Here is a 24,124-nt window from a genome sequence, read left to right on the forward strand (position 1 = left end):
ATGGTGTTAAAAATGAATTAGACTATTAATTAGACAGGAACCATCAAAATACATAGGTTTTAATGAACTCCTTGACTGGGCCCATCAGCTCCATGGCAGTCTTGCAGGCTTGTTAAGGGATACACAAATAAAAGAAATTATTGACACGCACAATTTAGAAATCAAACAACTTAATTCATGATTAAAATTTTAAAATAGAATGATTAAATGACAGAATAAAATTTCAACCTAGATACATTTCACCATGTGCAGAAAGCCCTAATGTGGAGACAGATTCTAACATGGTGTGTGTCACTGAACAGTACATTTAAACTGATGCTTTATAAAATAATTATTTCAAATTATTTGTAAAATTTTAAACAGCAGTTATAGTTTGTTTCAAATTGCTGAAACACAACTTTTCTGAACTATGGCTCCACTTCTCAAAACTTTATACACAATACCACCAAACATGGATACAAAATGTCACATACTTCTTGCAAAAGCGAACACTTCAATGCATTAACAACTTTAAGCTTCAATAGTTATCTTAATTAAAAGAGAAAACCATCTTAATCTCATCCAATAATACGTTTATTATTCCTTTAAGAGTGAGTTTTGTCAATGTTGGAATTTTTTTTACTGTCAGACCTGTGCTACTATGAATTACATCATTAGCTGCGTTTACATGGAACATTGTAATTCAACTAAAAATTCAATCTGAATGAAATATAAACATGTCAATCAGATTAAAAATGCCCAAACCGATAGAATCTTTAGTCGGATTGTAAAGGGTGGTTTATGCCGTTTGTAATGCACTTGATAAGAAGTAGGAAGTTTTGCGCATGTGCAAAGACGTTACTCTGTCGTACCGATGTAGGTGCGTATGACGCACAGAATGAGCAGCTGTTGCTAGAGAAACCAAAATACATAAATCTGACAATGCGGCACACATTTTCATATGCTTGTCATCTCTCAATGAACATATTCATATTTTTGCGCATTTAAAATGTCTTAACTGTTTCCCTGGAGTGTTTTTTTAACCACAACTTCTCAATTTCTTTTTAAAACATGATAAAATATCTTATCATAAAATTATATTTGTATAGTTACCGAACATTTGTTTTACTTATCATTTACCTGCATGTGCTTTACATGATTTACTGGTTTTACCATGGCAAGTCAGCTGTGCAAAACGACATTGGTTCATTGATATGTTGACATTGGCCTACTTTGCGTTTATGAACTGTACATTATTATGCTGGCATCTGTGACATAAAATAAACACATCTTTGCATGTAACACTGGTTTAAGTAGCCGTTTGTGTGAATATTATAATGATCCACGTCCACCGCAACCATCTCCGTTTACAATTATTGCAGATATTAATCTTTGTATTATGACTTCTAAATTTACGAATTAGCTGTCATTAAACATTTATTCTAATCAGATCACTTTATTGACCTTTTTTATTGACTGTTATGATCTGAATAAATTCAATCCGATGTGTCCATGAAAAAGTACCTAATGGTGACAGTCAACAATCACTCATTCATGATTCCCAGCATGCATTGTAGTTGAACTTCTTATCTGAATTAGTTTGATGATTGTCACCATTGTTGAGCTCTGTATGACAAATGTTGATGTGTAAGTGTTTAAGTGATTTTTTTTATACCTTGTCATAATCTATCTTTATTTATGAACCTTAACATTCACACCAGCCATAAAAGTCTACCCTAACTCAAGGATTATTTCATTTTATTTGTTGCAAGACATATGTCATGAAAACCACTGATACAAAACAATGTGACACTTTACACCCACAAAGTTTCTATTTTAAATAAAACACATGAAAACACTGAAAGGGAATTAACCTAAAAAAAACATTATTCTGGCTGGAAAATGATATTGGATCAATGGTTGCTAGCTATCTGAGATATGGTCTGTTATATTACAAATGTTTAATACAAATATTAGATGTGACAATAAATAATCTTGTCTTTACTCCGTCTTTACTCATCTTTGTCATGTAATAATCAAGCAGCCTTATTGGGAAAACCATGGAAAATCGTTGCCTTCGAGAGGATTATTGTCATTTTGTTCACTTTGTATATCTTTGTTTCTATGAGTTTTAGTTCATTTTTATTGGCACAAAAGTACAAACTGAACTGTATTAGCTGCTTACCTTAGGGTGCACTAAAAACTGTATTTTATGGCCACCAGGAAATTTCTGTAAAAACACATTGAATGTTAAGGACAAAAACATCATGACTCAAAACATACATAGTAAAAACATAATACAGACCAATTCATTTGATAACCTAAATTAACTTCCAACATCTTAATCATTAACATATTACTTAGTATCAGCCCCTATTATGTGGTGATTATTAACCATAACCATATATAACCATAATGTCGAGAACGTGTCTTGTAAACATCATATTAACTGCATTCGTTTTACGGATTAGTTACGATTTAACATGACACACAAAAGGACTGTTAGACTGGCGACAACTAACATCACTCAGAAGCAGTCAGTTCGGTCTGATTCAGACTTTGGCCAAATAATCCTGAATTAAACACAGATAGATATCTGATTCTGAAGCTGCACGTCTATAGCTACTACAAAATAAATATTTTACTTACATCTTCTCTCCACGTTGTGTTCGACGAGGAGAAACTTGCCGCATGTGCGGACTGCGGAGTTACAATTTGAATTTGGCGAGCCCGCGCAACCCCCATGAAGTCTCAGCGGTGCCAAATCAAACGCCTCTGATTGGACATCGCATGCCTTTAGTTCAACAGAAACGTGTGCTATTGGTTATAGTGCTCAGCGCTTCAAATCATATTTAAACGTACTATAATGAAACACGTGTATGTCATGTTAATAAGTAGCGCTTTACATTAAGTGAAGACTACCCCAAAATTATATTTAAAGGTATTTGAGCTGGATTTTAAGCATACCTGGTCTTTTTGCAGCATCCAACGGTCGATCTTCCTCTCTGCAGCTGAATCATCTGGTTTTTGAGCCATTTCCGCGGCAACGTTTAAATTTAAAGGAGCGGTACATCTTACAGTTTTTTCAACTGCTAACGAGCATTGTTTAATACATGAAGCCACATTTTCAAAACTCTTTACACATCCTCCATAATGAACAGTTAATTTCACTTCCAAAACTCTCCCAGCCCAACAAAACACTTCATGTTTGAAAAAATAAACCAACATAACCAAATTCAGGAAACATACATTTAATTTATTACTCACTGGCCCTGAAATCAGAGGGAGCATTACATAAATTGTGAACTTTTATTTTTAAAGTTTAAATATGTTTTCACATCTATGTCAGTAGATAGCATGTGTACACTGTATTGTACTGGCATGTGTGGTTCAAATATCATCTGAAGGCTAATCTTGTTAATGTTGTTTTGACCAAAAAATGCTGTTGATGCAATTGTTGAGTGATCCAGATTTTGGTTGCACCCTTTGAGCAGAAAAGAATGAGCAAGGGTTTTCAACATGCCAGCACCACCCGGTCCTGAATATTAACTCATCTCTTCACTAAGTTACATTGACTTGTGGTGCCATCCCAAAAAGGTACAAAAATCTCTCTCTCATACCTTCTCGGAATCGGATCCACATTTATGGAATGACCTGCCCGCTGCTACAAGATCCTAGCAATCTCTGAGAACCGTCTGAAATTACTTCTCTTCCGTCAACACCTGACTGATCAGTTCTGACTTCTATCTAAATTTTTTTACTATCTATGTACACTGTATATGAGACCAGTTTTCTTTTATTGCACTTATGGTTTTTGTTGTCGTAACACTAATGTTGTTCCAATTGCTTCCATCATCTGTAAGTCGCTTTGGATAAAAGCATCTTCTAAATGATTAAATGTTAATGTATGTCAACATTTGTGACCCTTATCGTATCAGAGATCCCGACTGTTGGTCCACCTCTCATATGTCTATTTCACTCCTCTTTCCCCACCAACATGTACTTTGATTCATTTCCAAACAAAATTATTGTTAAGCAATCCCATTTTCTCTGAAACATACAGTAGGAATGTGACTAAAACATGATGCCTGGTAGCCTTCAAGTGAAATTGCCGATGCAAATATTATTCTTTAAGTGTAGATACGATTTTTATTTTATTTTAAACAAATATGTAAAGAGCTCATATTATACATATTTTACAAGATGTGATATAGTCTCAGGTGTGACCAGAATGTGTCTGTGAAGATTCAGCTCAAAATACCCCACTGATCATTTACAGTTATTCTGAATTGCTAACACTCATCTCCATTCTTGTAGCTAAATGTCCAGTGGTCTAAACCCATTCATTCACTCTTTTTGCAAACCTCTAAACACATTTCACACTGTTTTACACTTCTGTGGCAAAACAGTAAACCCAATTACAACACTAAGAGTGATAACACAACTCAAAAACACAGACACTTGTTTATCATGATGTGATATACCAATTGTACACAATATGAACCAGCTGCAACATTGTTGTGTATACTGTAACATGCTAGCTCAAACCCACATAAACCTGGCCCAGATACATTTTAATACAACTGGGCCACATTTACAACATTACATCTGGGCCACTTTAGGCTCAAACCCACATGAGCCAGCACTAACTTTGCCATATCTTTGCCAAATCTGGCCCGGATACATTTTAATACAACTGGGCCACATTTACAACATTACATCTGGGCCACTTTAGGCTCAAACCCACATGAGCCAGCACTAACTTTGCCATATCTTTGCCAAATCTGGCCCGGATACATTTTAATACAACTGGGCCACATTTGCAACATTACATCTGGGCCAATTTAGGCACAAACCCACATGAGCCAGCACCAACTGTGCCATATCTTTGCCAAATCTGGCCCGGATACATTTTAATTCAACTGGGCCACATTTGCAACATTACATCTGGGCCACTTTAGGCTCAAACCCACATGAGCCAGCACCAACTGTGCCATACCTTTGCCAAATCTGGCCCGGATACATTTTTATACAACTGGGCCACATTTGCAACATTACATCTGGGCCACTTTAGGCTCAAACCCACATGTGCCAGCACTAACTTTGCCATATCTTTGCCAAATCTGGCCCGGATACATTTTAATACAACTGGGCCACATTTGCAACATTACATGTGGGCCAATTTAGGCTCAAACCCACATGAGCCAGCACCAACTTTGCCATATCTTTGCCAAACCTGGCCCAGATACATTTTAATACAACTGGGCCACATTTGCAACATTACATCTGGGCCAATTTAGGCACAAACCCACATGAGCCAGCACCAACTGTGCCATATCTTTGCCAAATCTGGCCCGGATACATTTTAATTCAACTGGGCCACATTTGCAACATTACATCTGGGCCACTTTAGGCTCAAACCCACATGAGCCAGCACCAACTGTGCCATACCTTTGCCAAATCTGGCCCGGATACATTTTTATACAACTGGGCCACATTTGCAACATTACATCTGGGCCACTTTAGGCTCAAACCCACATGTGCCAGCACTAACTTTGCCATATCTTTGCCAAATCTGGCCCGGATACATTTTAATACAACTGGGCCACATTTGCAACATTACATGTGGGCCAATTTAGGCTCAAACCCACATGAGCCAGCACCAACTTTGCCATATCTTTGCCAAACCTGGCCCAGATACATTTTAATACAACTGGGCCACATTTACAACTTTACATCTGGGCCACTTTAGGCTCAAACCCACATGAGCCAGCACTAACTTTGCCATATCTTTGCCAAATCTGGCCCGGATACATTTTAATACAACTGGGCCACATTTGCAACATTACATGTGGGCCAATTTAGGCTCAAACCCACATGAGCCAGCACTTTCTGTGCCATACCTTTGCCAAATCTGGCCCGGATACATTTTTATACAACTGGGCCACATTTGCAACATTACATCTGGGCCACTTTAGGCTCAAACCCACATGTGCCAGCACTTACTGTGCCATATCTTTGCCAAATCTGGCCCGGATACATTTTAATACAACTGGGCCACATTTGCAACATTACATGTGGGCCACTATAGGCTCAAACCCACATGTGCCAGCACTTACTGTGCCATATCTTTGCCAAACCTGGCCCGGATACATTTTAATACCACTGGGCCACATTTGCAACATTACATGTGGGCCACTTTTGGCTCAAACCCACATGTGCCAGCACTTACTGTGCCATATCTTTGCCAAATCTGGCCCGGATACATTTTAATACAATTGGGCCACATTTGCAACATTACATGTGGGCCACTTTTGGCTCAAACCCACATGTGCCAGCACTTACTGTGCCATATCTTTGCCAAATCTGGCCCGGATACATTTTAATACAACTGGGCCACATTTGCAACATTACATCTGGGCCACTTTAGGCTCAAACCCACATGAGCCAGCACCAACTGTGCCATATCTTTGCCAAATCTGGCCCGGATACATTTTAATTCAACTGGGCCACATTTGCAACATTACATCTGGGCCACTTTAGGCTCAAACCCACATGAGCCAGCACTTACTGTGCCATATCTTTGCCAAATCTGGCCCGGATACATTTTAATTCAACTGGGCCACATTTGCAACATTACATGTGGGCCACTTTAGGCTCAAACCCACATGAGCCAGCACCAACTGTGCCATATCTTTGCCAAATCTGGCCCGGATACATTTTAATTCAACTGGGCCACATTTGCAACATTACATCTGGGCCACTTTAGGCTCAAACCCACATGAGCCAGCACCAACTGTGCCATATCTTTGCCAAATCTGGCCCGGATACATTTTAATTCAACTGGGCCACATTTGCAACATTACATGTGGGCCACTTTAGGCTCAAACCCACATGAGCCAGCACTAACTTTGCCATATCTTTGCCAAATCTGGCCCGGATACATTTTAATACAACTGGGCCACATTTGCAACATTACATGTGGGCCAATTTAGGCTCAAACCCACATGAGCCAGCACTTTCTGTGCCATACCTTTGCCAAATCTGGCCCGGATACATTTTTATACAACTGGGCCACATTTGCAACATTACATCTGGGCCACTTTAGGCTCAAACCCACATGTGCCAGCACTTACTGTGCCATATCTTTGCCAAATCTGGCCCGGATACATTTTAATACAACTGGGCCACATTTGCAACATTACATGTGGGCCACTATAGGCTCAAACCCACATGTGCCAGCACTTACTGTGCCATATCTTTGCCAAACCTGGCCCGGATACATTTTAATACCACTGGGCCACATTTGCAACATTACATGTGGGCCACTTTTGGCTCAAACCCACATGTGCCAGCACTTACTGTGCCATATCTTTGCCAAATCTGGCCCGGATACATTTTAATACAATTGGGCCACATTTGCAACATTACATGTGGGCCACTTTTGGCTCAAACCCACATGTGCCAGCACTTACTGTGCCATATCTTTGCCAAATCTGGCCCGGATACATTTTAATACAACTGGGCCACATTTGCAACATTACATCTGGGCCACTTTAGGCTCAAACCCACATGAGCCAGCACCAACTGTGCCATATCTTTGCCAAATCTGGCCCGGATACATTTTAATTCAACTGGGCCACATTTGCAACATTACATCTGGGCCACTTTAGGCTCAAACCCACATGAGCCAGCACTTACTGTGCCATATCTTTGCCAAATCTGGCCCGGATACATTTTAATTCAACTGGGCCACATTTGCAACATTACATGTGGGCCACTTTAGGCTCAAACCCACATGAGCCAGCACCAACTGTGCCATATCTTTGCCAAATCTGGCCCGGATACATTTTAATTCAACTGGGCCACATTTGCAACATTACATCTGGGCCACTTTAGGCTCAAACCCACATGAGCCAGCACCAACTGTGCCATATCTTTGCCAAATCTGGCCCGGATACATTTTAATTCAACTGGGCCACATTTGCAACATTACATGTGGGCCACTTCAAGTCCACCTCCACTTTGTCTGGGCCACAAGACGGCCTGCAGTGCCACATCATTGCCGGAAGTGGCCCACATACGTTTGCTATCTGGGAGGGAGTGTGTGCTTTGGTAAGAAGGGGAGCTCCAATAACCCTGATAGGAGATAGAGCAGTCAGAACGGAAACTGTGAATTCAGCAACATTGACTAGAAGACGTAGAAGACACATCATTAAACAGAGAGCAATAGGTTCAAGTGTAGATTTGACATTAAATAGTCCCACGTATATCGATGCGATAGGAATTCCACGAAGTGTACCAGATGAATATAAACTAGCGAACCAAGTGGCAGCAGGTTTTGAGAATATACCGATAATAGCTGCTCTTTTTCCAGTCGTCCCAAACAAGAATGTAGATAGGATTAATTATGTGCATTATAATGTGATGAGACTAGCAAATATGACAAGAGATGCCGTAGATGGTTTAGCGGAGCAACTTGCACCAACCTCATTGATGGCTATACAGAACCGTATGGCTCTGGACATGTTGTTGGCAGAAAAGGGAGGAGTATGTGTTATGTTTGGAGATCTTTGTTGTACGTACATTCCCAATAATACTGCCCCAGATGGATCAGTAACGAGGCCATTGGAAGGATTGAAAACTTTGTCTATCGAAATGAAGGAACATTCAGGAGTAAATAATCCTATTGGAGATTGGCTAGACAAGGCACTAGGCAAATGGAAATCAGTATTAATGTCGATTGTGTTATCAATAGCTGTATTTGTAGGTATTTTGGTCTCATGTGGATGCTGTTGTATTCCCTGTATCAGATCACTATGTAACCGGTTGATATAAGCGGCAATAGAAAAGACAGACCTAACCCCTCCCAAATATACCATGCCTCTATTGTCTGGCGACCACTTCCTAGATGAGGAGGATAATGATGATTGTGATAATTTGTGACCACTTTCAGTGGTCAAGAGAGGGACTGTAGGATTTTTATTGTGATTTTTATTATGGGTTAAACGTGCTTTATGATTTAATCATAGATCATTAACTGTGCATGATATGTTAAAAATATAACCAGTGTGTGTGAGTTGAGTTAAGGACTTATTTGGAGTGAACTTTCTGTACCAAAATAATATGTGTGTGTGTAAAGATCAGATTACGCAGAGCTCATCGAAATTTGGTGATGTATGGGGTCTCCACAAATAGTCGGGACAAGCAGCGTGAGCTGAGGAACAAAGGAGAGGCAGCGGATTGGACGTGTTCCCAGGATTTCACATCCGCAAAAGGACAGTAGCTTCTCGAGCTAAAAAGGGACACCAAAAAGGATTATAAATACCATGTAAAATTGTTCTTTGAGTGTTAGTCCTGTGTGAGATATCAGTTCTCTTGTAAGACTGAGTCTGAGGCAACTCACCCAGCAGCTGTTGTATTTTTTGAATCTTCTGATCAATAAACTTCAAGATTTTACTTTGACTGGCCTCTCTCCAATTCTGAACACGCAGAACATAGTTTTAATGTTCATCAGAACTCAAATCCATACAGTACAGCAGGCGTGTCCACTTAACACTGCTGATTTTGCCTTCAATTGCTGGGGATTTATTCAGATTTGAAGGTTTAATTCACCAGCTCCTATTTGATTTCATTTATAATAACATTATTTACCTGCCTAAGGTAGTCTAATCAAAAACTTATGTACATGTCAAGCTGGGGAAAAGTTTTTCGTTCACACGTTATCGTAATGTTTTGCTGTCTAGTCACATCTGATTATGTAACATTTCAGATTTCCATGTCTGTCAAAACAGACATGAAATATTTTATTTTAAAATATGAATTCATTTATTAAGTCATTTATTGAGCTCACATATGACAAAAAACTGCATACAATTTATTTGTATTTATGTTTTACTGTTTAACTAACACTAAACTGACTAAACTAGCTTTAACTAAACTAAAGTTAACCTCTGCTAATTTATGTTAACTTTCCAGTTGACGTTATAATCAAAAACAAAGTCTCCAAGCACTTGAAAATAAAAAAATAAAAAAAGATAAATTAAAAGTATTGTGAAACTCACTTTGTTTCAGGGATGCATAAAAAGGTTTCACAAGTCAACTAAAATAAAACTGTTAGATAGATATCTTTTCCCCTGTACTTTTTTCACTTGCAAACAACCTATACCTTTATTTAAAGCATGACAAACATTTTTATTTCAGAAGACGCTAACGTTTTCCCACTGAAGACGACAAAGGGGCTAGGCCTTGTTTTAGAATGTAAGTTGATACATTTTGTGGTTCATACAAAGTTACCTGAAATGAAAGTCTGATGAAAGGATATTTCATTAATGTTTTAAATAACACTGAGGTGGCTTAAACAAGCTTTACATAATCTAATGGTATATAGCATAAATAAAAAAAACAATTAAAGCATTACTTACATACAAGGTTTCGGGTCGCCCTGTTGAACATTTGAGCAATGTTCTGCACGTTCAAAAATTGGAGAGAGGCCAGTTAAGAAAATGTTGAAGTTTATTGATCAGAAAATTAAAAGAAAATACATCAGCCGTGTACACCAGCCGATGGGTGGGTGGGCTGCTTAGACTCAGTCTTAAAAAGAACTGATATCTTTACAACGGCCCGACCGACCCAGAAAAACAATTTCACAGCATATTTATAATATTTTGGTGTGCCTCTTCTTCAGCTGGGGTCCAATCCGCTTTCTGTCCTTTGTCCTGTCTCAGCCAACCAGCTCACTGCCTTGTTTTTCAAACCACCACCTGTAATATATTTACACACACGACCCCCATACATTCCAACACGCTCTGTGCGTAACCTTATCTTAACACACACACATACCCATTTCCTGTGGAAAAAGCCCTCAGTATCAGTCCTAAATTCTTGGTTCACATACTGGTCATATTTTCAACATGTTATGCACAGTTAGTAATGAATAATGAAATTATGAAGCATATTAAATGTAAAGGCACGTTTAAACCATCATAAAAATCCTTCAGCCCCTCCTAATGTACAGGTTTGACTATTTTTGGTATTTCTGTGGGTACTAATCTTAACGTTACAGCATAATGATATTCTATGGAATTGTGTGCTTCTAATTTTATAGCAACAATTTGGGGAGGGCCCTTATCTTTTCCAATAAGACAATACTTATGTATAGGGCAAGTTTCAGAAAGAAATTACTGATTCAGTCAGTGTGTAAGAACTTGACTGTTCTGCATAAATCCACGTCTTAAACACAGATTAACACCTTTGGTGTGACTTTAAATGCCAATTTGAGCCCAAAACCCATCCCTTAACATCAATGACTTGTACACAGTGGTAGTCATCTTAGAAGAGAAAAGACACTTCGGAAACTGTGTTCATGCAGGTGTCACAATAACCGGATGACTGTACATTATCCTTATTACACACATACTTACCTCATTACTTTAAATGCAGACATTCTGGCCAAGAATCCAGTATTCCAGAATGTAATTTAATAAGTAAGCAATAAGGTACGAGAGGTTTAGTATGAGCAAGTAACTAATTCAGGATAAAGCACTGTTATTGCTTCAAAAAACAGTTACTAAATAATAATGCCGAAAAATATGTATGCAAAAATGCCCATAACTTTTCACATAACTTTCAGTTATTTCACATAACAGATGTTTACATATAGCCCATAACATGTAAGGGAGATTCCAAGACTAGTCGTGCATTAAAGGGTTTTATTGCACTACGTGGATGAACCAGTGGTTACTTTTAATAATATCCAATAGCCAGATCATCATTAACAGTTTGTGTTTTTTATAGTTTTGTTTAAACCTTTTGTTTCATCTAAGACATTACTGTAAACTGCCTACTGATCCTCAAAGAAATCCTATGGCAACAAAACAATATGCAGTGGTGGTATTTGCAGATGACAATTCAGTTGAAATTGTCCCAACCTCATGGTTGGAGGAGAGCACAGAGGTACGTTTTTGTTTTCAATCAATATTTTTTTGTAATATGCAAATATCAAGAGCATTGCTAAAAAGGTATATTTGCCACATTTTTTTAGGTTCATACAGCAATGCTGTAGAAAAAATTTCCCCGTGTGGTGGAGACTTCAAATATTGAAACAGAGGACACCACACAAACTAAAAAGAGGGCACAGAAGAAGCCAAGGAGATTTCTGTCAGAAAAAGATTCCTCCTCAAGTGGCAACAGTTCAAATCACTTCCAAAACCTTGATTCCAACTCTTAAAAAGACTGAAACATTTCTTAAAACTATAAACAGAAACATGCCTACTGCGCAAAGACACGTCTAAAAGACGTCTTTTGTACGTCATTTTTTGCACGTCCAATTTGGGGTACCCGCAGGTGCGGACTGTGACGCCAGATGACGTCTTTTTTTCAACGTCTACTGAACGTCCAGTATTGACGTACACATGACCTCTATATATGGTCTAGATATAGTCCAAATGTGGTTGTTGTGGGGGGTTTTTCAACATAAAATTCAAACTTATTTTAGAGGCATAAATGAAGCTACAGTAAGTTAACTGGTGGTCCTCCACCTTCTTGAAACATATGACTAGTCATACACAGAGGTTTACAAAAAAAAAACAATTCAATCACCACTCATTTATTTTAATCTTTATTTAACTGGGACTGTTAAAGACTCCTTTAAAAAGACGTCCGTTTTAAGACTAAATTTGGTCGAGGTAAAGTCGTGGTATTTTTTAGACTTGAATTAAGCATAAATTCATTATTTCATCATACATTATTATAATTTTAAAGTAAGACAACTGACAAAAAAGTAAGCAACAACAAAACATTTATTATTATTACATACAAATAATTGTAAATAGATTATAAACCAAAATAAATACAACCGCCAGATCATCAGGGGCATGTTTAAGGTCTCCCACGGCTTTGGTTATCGTGTGTTCGGCGGCCTTGCACAGACTGCATCTGTAATGACAAAGATACACTTGTGTTGTTTTCACTGCATAAAAGTAATTAGAGTTGATACATGGTTTATTTCTACGTAGTAGCCAATACAAGAAATGTCTTTATCCTCTATTTCAGTTAAAAGTAAGCCGCGACTTCCGTCAACTCACATAAGCTGTTTGGTTACTTTCCTGTTTTGTTACTTTGTGGAACATTGTCTCGTATTTTAAATAAATAGAGAAATTGAAACAATTAATGCAGTTTTGACTTCACTATCTTCTGCACATTTGATGTTTCATGTTTTAGAATGAATTTAAATAAAGTAAAAATAAGTTTACCTCAGAAAAACGGCAGTACGTGGTGTCAGCAGAGAAGTCAGTCAGGGCTGTGTGCGCGCGATGGTCAGTCACCATGGTCACAGACCCTAGCTTCGCCGTCTGGGCATGCGAGCAAGAACTTCTGACAGAAGTTTTAATATTATATATTTTTTATTTTGGGATACTTTATTGTACATTTATACGATTATACATTGTGATATACTACCAAATGACCAAAAAAGTAAACGCACTAAAAAATTAATCTGCGCTGCAGCTCCACGAGTTCATGAAACTACGTCATTGCGCATTGCATTTTGGGAAGATTCCACCATGAATTCTACGTATACTAGCAGTACACAATAAGAATAACAACGGGACTTACAAAGATCAGATGTAAAGTTCCATACAGAGAACATATTAAAGATAAATAACATTTGCGGTACTTATAGCAAATATTAAAGCAATCCAACGATACGCAAATCAGCTGGTGATATAGTGGACATTAACTTGCCATCGCTTTGTTTAAATATATCTTTATATTTATTTAACATTATCTGTTACAATATGTGTAAAAACATTGTAAGCAACCTTTTAAAAAGATAAAACGATTTTGCGTCTACTTTTGGTCTAAATTTGGAACCAATTTAGACGGAGCAAAAAAAGAAAAAAATATTGACATCCATTTTCGTCTAAATTTGAACCACATTTAGATAGACAAAAAAATTGCACATTTTGACGTCGATTTTTGGGCTAAACTTGCACCAAATTTAGACGGACCAAAAAAAGACCACATTCTGACGTCGATATTTGGGCTAAAAGACGGCATGGACGGGCCGACTTGATTTAGCCCAAAAAAAGACGTCAAAATGACGTCTGGTGCTGGGTGGGTGTTGTCACTCATTCTCTAGTTTACTAAATGCTATGTAAATATATGTTTCCCCTGAAGCACACATTAACATAAAGCTCTATTCTGAGATGTTTCTGAGAAAACAAATTAATGAACAAAATTGAAGTTGTGACATTTTGGGCACCTCAATAACCCTAAAATAAGATATTTAACCACTTGTGATTTGTTTGATTAAAATATATATGTATTAAAGGAAAGAATGTCAGTGTCCCATATAGGCAAGTTTCTTTGGACAAATTGAATTCTGCTTCTCGGAGAAGCTGGGGCACCGACTTCTCCATGCTTCTTTCTGCTTTAGCGACAAATTTTGAATGACCCAGGAAACATGTAAGTCCCGCGATGATACAATGATTGACAGGTGGGGACAGGGGGTGGAGTCTGTCCGGAATGCATGGTTCAAATCCACATTGAATTTTGCTACAGGCACCGCAGGAGTTTCGTCTAAATGCAATGGTGAGCATCTAAAGTGTGAGTGTCAATGCACTTACAACAAAGTACATCTAAATCACAATTTTGCTTCCCTTTTGATGTCCATCGATTTTCGGTAATGCATTTTAATCTTGTTGACGTGGTGTATGGGCATGTCATGCCGTGTGGCTCGGACTACATTTTCAAATACACATTGAATTTCGCTACACCCATCACGCAGCATGATAATGGAAATGCAATCCCAAGGGGATTTAATGCATTTAAGGAAAATAACAAGTTAATTTAAATTTTGCTCCAAGTTCTGCTTGACCATGTTTAACATATCTAATCAGTTTGGTTAATACATTTTCGTTTTCATTTTGCCACTTGTAACGCGTGAAAATCGTGAACTAAATGACATATTAAATTGCATGTGAGAAATGTCAATTGTAATATTGAATTTCCATTTGCGGTAGCTTACGATAAATGTTAATTTAGTTGCATAAATACATTGCCGATTTACATACTGCCTTGCCATTTTGCGTATTGCATTTCAAATTGAATATAATCAACAACATTCACATTCGGGAAGCTTGCAGGGCACATGTGAGAGAGCAAAAACACATATTAATTAATGTATTGCTGTGCCGAATGTGATGTGTACATGCAAAAGACACAAATACATTGCATTGTACAGAGGTCACAGGTCCAAATGAGCTCACATCTATAAAGTGCCTTCCCCAGATGCTGTAAAAAGACACAAGTGAGAATGCAAACACGTGTTCTTTAATGTATTACAGTGTAGAATGTGGTAAATGTATGCAAAAGGTCAAAAAGAATTGTATTCTGCAGAGGTCACAGGTCAAAATGAGCTCACATCCATAAAGGGCCTTCCCCAGATGCTGTAAAAAAAACAAGTGAGAATGCAAACACATGTTCTTGTAATATAGAATGTGATGAGCATATGCAAAAGGTAATAGTAAATTGCATTGTGCACTGTGTGCATTGTAAGAGGTCAAAATATGCTCATGTACGTATAGAGCATACACCGGAGGCTGAAACATTCACATTCTACAAAACAAAGTAATCAAACTGAGTAAAATCATTGTAAACTAAGCATTTTGTTTATAAAGGGCATGAATAAGAATCATTGATGCAAATTATAGTCATCATAGTTTTCAGTGAAAGCACATGGTTTTATCCAGCTAAGAAAGCAATGCCACATGTGAGTATAACTTTGCTTACTTTTAAATGTAATTTTCTTTGAAATGTCTCTTAATTCAGCAATACTTTATTTGTGTCTTTTGCATATGCTGTGTCTTAAACAGCATCTTAGGAAGGCCTTGTATCCATATGAGCTCCGTTTGACCTGTGACCTCTGTACAATGCAATGTTTTCGTTCATTTTTCATATGCTCATCACGCTCTGCAATGGTTTACATTAAATAGCAAATTTACTGCATCTGATGTCTGCCCTGCATGCATGTCAGCTCATTTGAACCTTTGTGTATGATCGAATTACATGATTGAATTACCTTTTTGTTTTTTGTTTCCCAGGATCCACAGTCTGAATGTCCCCTATGCCACAGGGACATTAATAATTTTAAACAGCACCCGAGGGGGTTCCACGGAATAAAAAACCTTCAGTTGGCAAGGGGCAAGGTCTTTCTCGGAGGACAGACCGAGCTTTGAAAAGCACTTTAAAGCATCACATAGAGACATATCTGTAACTCATTCATAAAACACATTTAATTGCTTCCTTTGTGCTTAGTTTTGTAAAAAAAATAGATGTCAATTTGTCTTTTCCAGTCAAATAAGAAGAAAATTTAAATTAAAAGAATGGAGAGAGAGGTCACCATAGAGAAGTTGCGGCAGCTGAAGATCAGCAACCCTGCCATCCCCATGGTAACCTTGATGGATGAGCTCCAAGGCAATACAGGTATGTGTTAGGTTGTCAATAAAAAGTGTGTTGACTACTCAACTACTCTCTCATGACATAATACATCTATTTTGTTGTGTAGTGTGACTCTTGTGTTTTCCCAGGAATCCCCATCACTCCTGAGACTCTTACCCCAGCATCAGCTCAGACCGCTCGAACACCCTCCCTTCTTCCCCTGCCTCCCCTTCCATCCCATGATGTCAGCCCATAACACCCCTTTTTCAGTCCCTGTGTGATTCCTGCACATACCACATCTACCATCAGCCCCTTTCTTACTCCTGAACTACCATTAGTCCTCCTGCCAGTGCCTTCCCTGCCGTGCCTCCCACCCCTTCCTTTAAGCCCTCCCCCCCACACATCTTCCCTCCCACTCCTGCCTCTACAGCCTTTGCCAGTGGGGGATCTTATTCAGTCCACTCTTATTTAGTGAGGATGAACTGGACATGCTGGACAAACTGGGTAAATCTTAAGCAATTAGTTTACAATGTGCATCCCAAAACTGGATTTTTAGTACTTTTGTTAGTTCTGTGTTGTATTCTTTTTTAAATGCTCATTAGGAATAGATTCTAAAGGTTGTGTGATAATAGCTTTTAAATATTCTACTTTATTTATTCTTATTAATAGTTTTAAAATTATTGTGTATAGTTTGTAAATATTCTCTATGATTAGTTTATTTCATATTTTATATATCTTTTTACCTAAGTTTATAATAACACATTCATGTTATGAATAAAATTGGATGTTTCTTAATGCATTTTGTCTTTTATGACTGCACAACTACTGCTTAACAGTTTGCTACCCGAGTCTTCCAAGCAGGTTTATTTGTTCCTGTTCCCACAGCAACCTGGAAAAGGACATCAAGATCAATGTTCCATTAATCGAAACCAAATTTACTACTTGCTCTATTCACATATTTAAAATTTTTACAGAATAATGTTTTCGGCGAAAATACTAAAAGGGGGTATGCCTTGGAGTTTTTGCCGGCGAAAATTTGCAACTCGCTCAAATCTTTTCCAAACATGGGGTCAAGACGTGGACAGGAACGCCCGTCTCCAGATCCTGGTCCACCGCGGAGCCGAGATACAGAGGACCTTCTTCTGGTTTATCCCATTGCTTTCACGGCCGTCCCAATTCCGTGTCGGAAAAGAGCCCGTCGTACTGCTGTGGGAATGCTGATCACCATAAAAGGTTTCTCGACTCTTTGGGATGCAGTTTCACGTGAGGGCAAAATAGTGGGTTCCTGTACACATAGCTACTGTATTGGAAAATTGGCATAATAGCAGTTTCGGTGACCACAAGCTTTTTATTTCCATTGCTCTTTTTATGGACTACTCAACGGAAGACCATTCATTTCAATGGCAATTATTTCTGATTGCACGTGGGCAGTCCACAAACGGCAAGAAATTTTAGCGTAGTCCAGAAATGTCGGAGGTGAGTAGTACACAAACATGGAAGGAGAGCAAGTACCTCCCAAGGGTTATAATGCCCTGGGCAACCCAAAAGGCCTCAGTCCCACTACACATCTATACCAACGCATCAATCCGATCGAAACTTGCCCCATCTGCAGCAGGGACTACTGTCAGCTCCAGACCCTGGAGTTTCTAAATTGCACTCTCCACAGAGGAGTACAAGTGGTTTATCCCCCGCTTCCTGGGGATGAAGGATGAATGGTGGGACGAATGCAAATTTATTTTTCTTCACGTCGACCCCAAATCCGTGCAAGAATTTGAATAATTTTTTCCAAGAAGCCCCCCGTTCACTGACCTCCACGTTTCACTGCCACCCACGTAAGCTTGAGCTTCTGTCTGTTTTTGCCTAAATCCTCTTTTCTTCTCTCTACAGGCTAGGAACAGCGGGAGTGTCGAGGACAAGTCCAAGATGTTGAGGTTTGTGCCATGACATACAGACGGCTGACAAGTTCTACGCATAACATAATTAAATGTATTATAGTGTAGAATGTGGTAAATATATGCAGAATAGCATTGTTTTGTTGTAATGCATTCTTTGAACTAGAAAAAGACAATACTCATGCTATAGTAGATCATGATAGCATAGTATCCACACTCTATGACATTGTCATGGTAGACTTCAATCTGGTCACATTCTCTAGTCACAGTATCAGTGTAGTATCCACCACCTTTAGCAACAAAAGTCTTATCAGTCTTCTACCTGTCTGCTATAATCATATCAATACCTGTTTGTCTGACCACTCTTATTTTTTTTTGCCTCCACCAATAGAGTCGTGATGAAACAGAGGTGCACGCTGAGTTTGGCAGTTGCCCACTGAAGATGTATATGTTGTTGTTTGGTAGGTGAGTTTACCAAAAACCAACTTAACATTTGTTTTACTTTTTTTGTTTGTTCTTGACCTTATGATTCATTTGACAGGTACAAGTTGCTCAGGTAATATCATTTCCATTGTTATTTTCCTTTTGTGTTCATTGTTCAGTGCCTTAATTAATGTGGACTTTGGTCTGTGTCCTGATCATTACCTCATGAGGTATACACTATACTCAACTCAACACTGTTGTGTTCTTCAATAATAATAGTTGTTCAAATTTAGAAATACTGTAATTATTTTGACATTCAGTTCCCGTGTGATACAATGTGATTTTATGGCTCACATTGACTTTTATCTAAACATTGCAGATTGGGCAGTTTGGATATTTCACTTTACTGTACAGGTTTAAATTACACCTATAAAGTGTTTTTTTATATTATTGTGTACTGTATTCACTGTTACAAGTGACACTGGTTTACATTAAATAAATGTTATTGTCTTCAATCTATCTTCCCATCTTTTTCTTCTTTAATTAAATTTGTAATTATTGACAAAGTCTGTTATGTAAAGTTAATCATTGAAGTGCCTAGAATATAGACATTTAGATTTATTTTCTGAGGTTATAGCCAGGACTCTATTAAAATGTTTATTCAAGTACGATAAGGTTCATTTTAATAAGAACAAAGTTCAATAAACCTCATTAAAATGAGCACAGGTTACAACCGATAAATAAGTTACCTGTACCAAGAAAATGTGGTTATTCTAACTGTGTAATACTAGTACTATTAGTTAATTCAATTTGATTTAGTTGTGTTTGTATTAAGTAATGTTACAGTGTTTATTATACTTAAAAACAGCTGCAAGTTGACTCAACTTAAAACATCCAATGCAGCCACTTTTTATAAGTTAGATCTAGGTATCACTTATGTGCATTGTATTCTTAATTTCACTTTCATATTTTACTTATTTATACACTACAGCTGTAAATGCTCTTATCCCTGACAGTCTGTTGAGCTATGGTTTGTGTGTTTGTCAACTTGGTTTACTGTAGTTCACTGTACATTCAACCTGCAGTTCATCTTTTATGCAGTATATTGTAAATAAAACCAACAGTACACAACTATCCTCATCTTAAGAGCTATAAGAAAACCCAGATGTAAATGGTTTAGATTACACATTCTTAAAACAAGTTGTTACAGAAAAAAATTGTTAAATCTTTTTGCTTCATTTTTAGTGGACAGATAAAATATGGTTTCTCCTGTTTGTATTTTTTAAGAAACAACATGTATCTGCATCAGTACTGATACTTAACTGCTTCCAATGTATATGAACTTCAGTAAGCTTGAAGATTATTTTGCAATCCTACTCTTACACACACACACTTGCAAATGTTTAAATATATTATTTTCTCTATTTTCTCGAATAATTTGGTTTTGAACAATGATTTGTTGACACCACTCTTCAGTTTTTGTATAACAAGTGATTTTAACTTATTTTATCTGTTAACTGTTGTCTCTTTGCAGTTATGTCAAGCTTTATTATATCCAACTCAATGGGGCGGTTTCCCAGACAGGGGTTAATGCTAGTCTTCGACAAAAATGCACATTAAAACTTGATTCATTGAAATCATATTTCTAAGACATGGTTTAAAATAGTCTTGATTTAAACTAGTCTTGATTTAAAAGGTCTGATTTCCAGAAGGGGGATCAGAGCTAGTCTAGGTCTAAATTAAGGATTAGCCAGAGGCATGTTTAACCTCAGGATAAGATCTGTTGGCCACCAGGTTGACCCTGGCAATAGAGGAAAATGGATTACCTGGACTATTTCAATGACAACTAAAGAACATCAAGATAGAAGGGTGATTATGGACAGGAGCAACCCACTGAACGATTTTGATGACATTAACTTTCGTGAGCGGTTTCGCACGTACAAACAAAATGCAGCTGACATAATTTGCTTGCTTGAACCAAAGCTTTCTCCTCTCTCTTTTAGGGGAACCCTGCTGAAAAAAACAGCTAAAACCAGCCTAAGCTGGTTGGCTGGTTTGAGCTGGTCCTCCCAGCCTGGGAAGCTGGTCAAGCTGGTCTTCAAGCCTGGCGAAGCTGGTGTTTATTTACCTTCTGATTAGTCAATTAGTTTTATCTACTGACAAGAGTGATTCACCATTATAGTCAGACAGACTAGGTGGTATACAATACATGTCAAAATAGACACACTTTTTTGACAAAAAATTCTTTCATGATATTAAAGATATGTTAATTTAAAAGTGCATGTTTCAATTTACTTTTGTAGACAAAAATATAATTGTGCCAACATTAATTCTATTGAAAAGTACCTTTCATTAAAAAATATTTTGAAATGGATTACTTGGAGCAAACAATAAATAAAAAGCAGCACATTAGAGTCCAGCACAGATTCCTTCAGTCCTGTGTTAAACGATACCCAGGTTAAGACCTCAAGAAGCTAGATGATAAAATGTCAAGAGTGATTTTACAAACTCAAAGAGTGAAATGCAAAAAAAATACAACTACATATGTTGCAAGCATCGAAATGTTGTTTATTTAATAAATTTACATTTTGATATAAAAACAAATAGTCAGCTTTTGATATTCTGTTTCAGAATTAATTTACAGTATTTCAGAATAGTATACAAATGTATCACAGACAAATGTGTGCAGGACTTATAAAGAGATGTATATCTTATTAGTCTTCTTTAACACTCACTACACACAAATAACAAATGTTGTTTTTTAGCACTAAAAGTGGTTCTTTGGCTCGTAATCATAGGGGAACCATTTTAAGTGCTATTAGCACCTATTTTAAATGGTGCTATATGGCACCTTTCCAGACATCCCAAGTCTGCCGGATGTTCCGGGAGTCTCCTGCATATTGATAGCGGCTCCCTGATGCCTGCAAATGAGTTAAAATATCCCGGAATCTAGAGCGAGTGATCAAGAACGCGCATGCGAGACAGAGACTGTGCTTCAAAACCGTGTAGCAAACGCACGGCAGAGAGGGAGCGAGGGACCTTGCATGCGTGTGCTAGTCTGCGTGTGTGCCTCGTGAAGTGCATGTAATACAGAGAGCGTCCTGATTGGCCTGTTTCGGTAAGTCAACCAATCAATTGTCAGTGTGGGCTTTTATCTATTATCCCGAGTCCTGAACTGAATATTCAGTATATCTAGAAACAAGAGCGCCATGGCAGAGGGAGAGGGCCCCAAAAAACAAAAATATAAGACACATTTTACCCAAGACTACATGAAAGTGTACCCCTGTCTTATTAGAGTGAAAAATAATGACAGTCTTGCACGCTGTACAGTTTGCAATAGCGACTTCAGCATTGCCCATGGTGGGTTAAATGATTGTAGAAGACATGTTGTTGAGTTCATCAAGTTTCATTTGATTTCATGTGCATATTATTTAGGTCGGCTAACAACTAGCTACATGAAAACACCTTAGACATATTTAAAATTGCAATGGAATATAAATAAAAGCAGTTTACATAATAGATAGAGAGAAAGAGAGAATTTTATTTGTCATTGTGCAGTAGTACCATACAACGAAATTTGCTTGTGCATCATCTAAAAATATACTCACTCTCATATACACACTCACACAATAAATAAAGTATAAAAAATTATAAAACAATAACAGGGCATCCAACATTACACTGAAGTCCCATTGCATAAAGTCCCTATCTATAAAGTGCAACTGTGCTGACTGTGGTCGGAGGAGTTTATGATTGTTCAGTTCTTTGATGGCCCTTGGGATAAAAGTATAAGAAGCTTATATAAATAGTCAAATTAATCTACATATTTTAATAGGCCTATAACCTGTAGAAATGATATATTATGCTTTTATATCTTTTAGGGACCACAACATGTTAGGGAGGCTAAGCGCAGGGAAGGCTGCTCCAATATAACGCAGTTCTTCAATTCAGAGAGGCAAAGTCTCACTGAGAAGGTCACGACAGCTGAGGTGTATTTTACATCTTTTATTGTGGAGCGTAGCCTGCCGTTCCATGTGTGTAGGCACACAGGCAAGTTATTTAGGAAAATGTTTCCAGACTCAGATATTGCAAAACATTATGCCTGCTCTTCCACTAAGACAGCATCTATAATGAACCTGGCACTGGAACCAGAATGTTCAGAAGATTTGTTCAAGTTAATCAAGACAGAAAAAAGGCCATACAGTATCATGGTTGATGAAAGCAATGACATCATGTGTGAGAAGGAGTGTGCCATTTTAGTCAGGTACTACAGTGAAGCACAGGATTAGGTGACTGTTGGATTTCTAGATATGCCAGTGTGCAATGATTCCAAAGCTGCCAACATATTCAACTGCATTGCATCATCCATGCATGACAAAGGCCTTGAATGGTCTAATTGCGTAGGAGTCAGCAGTGACAACTGCAATGTCATGATTGGTAAAAACAACTCTGTCTTATCAAGAGTGAAATCACAGGCACCTTATATATACAGTGTTGGCTGTCCAAGTCATTTGGTTAACATATGTGCCAAAACTGCTGCAAAAGAGCTCTCAATGTCACCTGAGGAATTGCTTATTGACATCTACTACTACTTTGAGAAAAGTTCAAAAAGAAGAGAAGACCTTAAGCAGTTTCAGGACTTTTGCAATGTAGCCCAGCAGAGAATACAAAAGCACTGTCCAACACGTTGGCATTCTTTGGGAAAAGGTTTGGACCATATACTCAACCAATGGCCAGCCTTTAGTTCTTATTTTGAATCACATAGTGAGAATCAGAAGAGGTTGACAGACCCCTCTATGAAACTTTACACTTGTTTTCTCCACAATGTCACACAGTGCTTTGATACATTTAATTTGATTTTTCAAAACAAGGCACCAGTTCTTTTCAAGTTAAATGACAGTGTGGAAGAACTCCTGCATGACATAGCAAGCAGATTTATTGTGCCAAAGGAACTTTTTGTTGGGTTGTTGGCAAGGAGGCATTTGCTAAGTGAGGAAGCACTCTCCACTTCTTCAAAGATGCCAGAGTGTCATGATCCTAGCCTTGTCTTGGTTGTGTGTACTGTGTTATTGTTGTCGAACTCGTGCGGAGCTGTTTTGACAGCTCCGCACGTGTTCGGTGTCTACGTCATTGGCCCCGCCCTCCGTGTCTCCGCTAGGCTTTTCCCCGCACCGGGTTTCCATCACAATCACTTTACCACTCATTCATTCCCTCATGCCCCTTTGACTTGTTCCCATTAATGATTAATTAATTCTCACCTGTAGCTTGTCCCCGCTGTTTAGTTCCCCCCTATTTAGTCCCTCTTGTCCTCTCGTTCTTTGTCAGATCGTTGTATGTGTTACTTTCGTTCCTGGCTCCTCTTGTCATCGTCTTAGTGAAAATTAGTCATA

This window comes from Barbatula barbatula (genome assembly GCF_947034865.1).
Source record: "Barbatula barbatula genome assembly, chromosome: 13".
Lineage (NCBI taxonomy): Eukaryota > Metazoa > Chordata > Actinopteri > Cypriniformes > Nemacheilidae > Barbatula > Barbatula barbatula.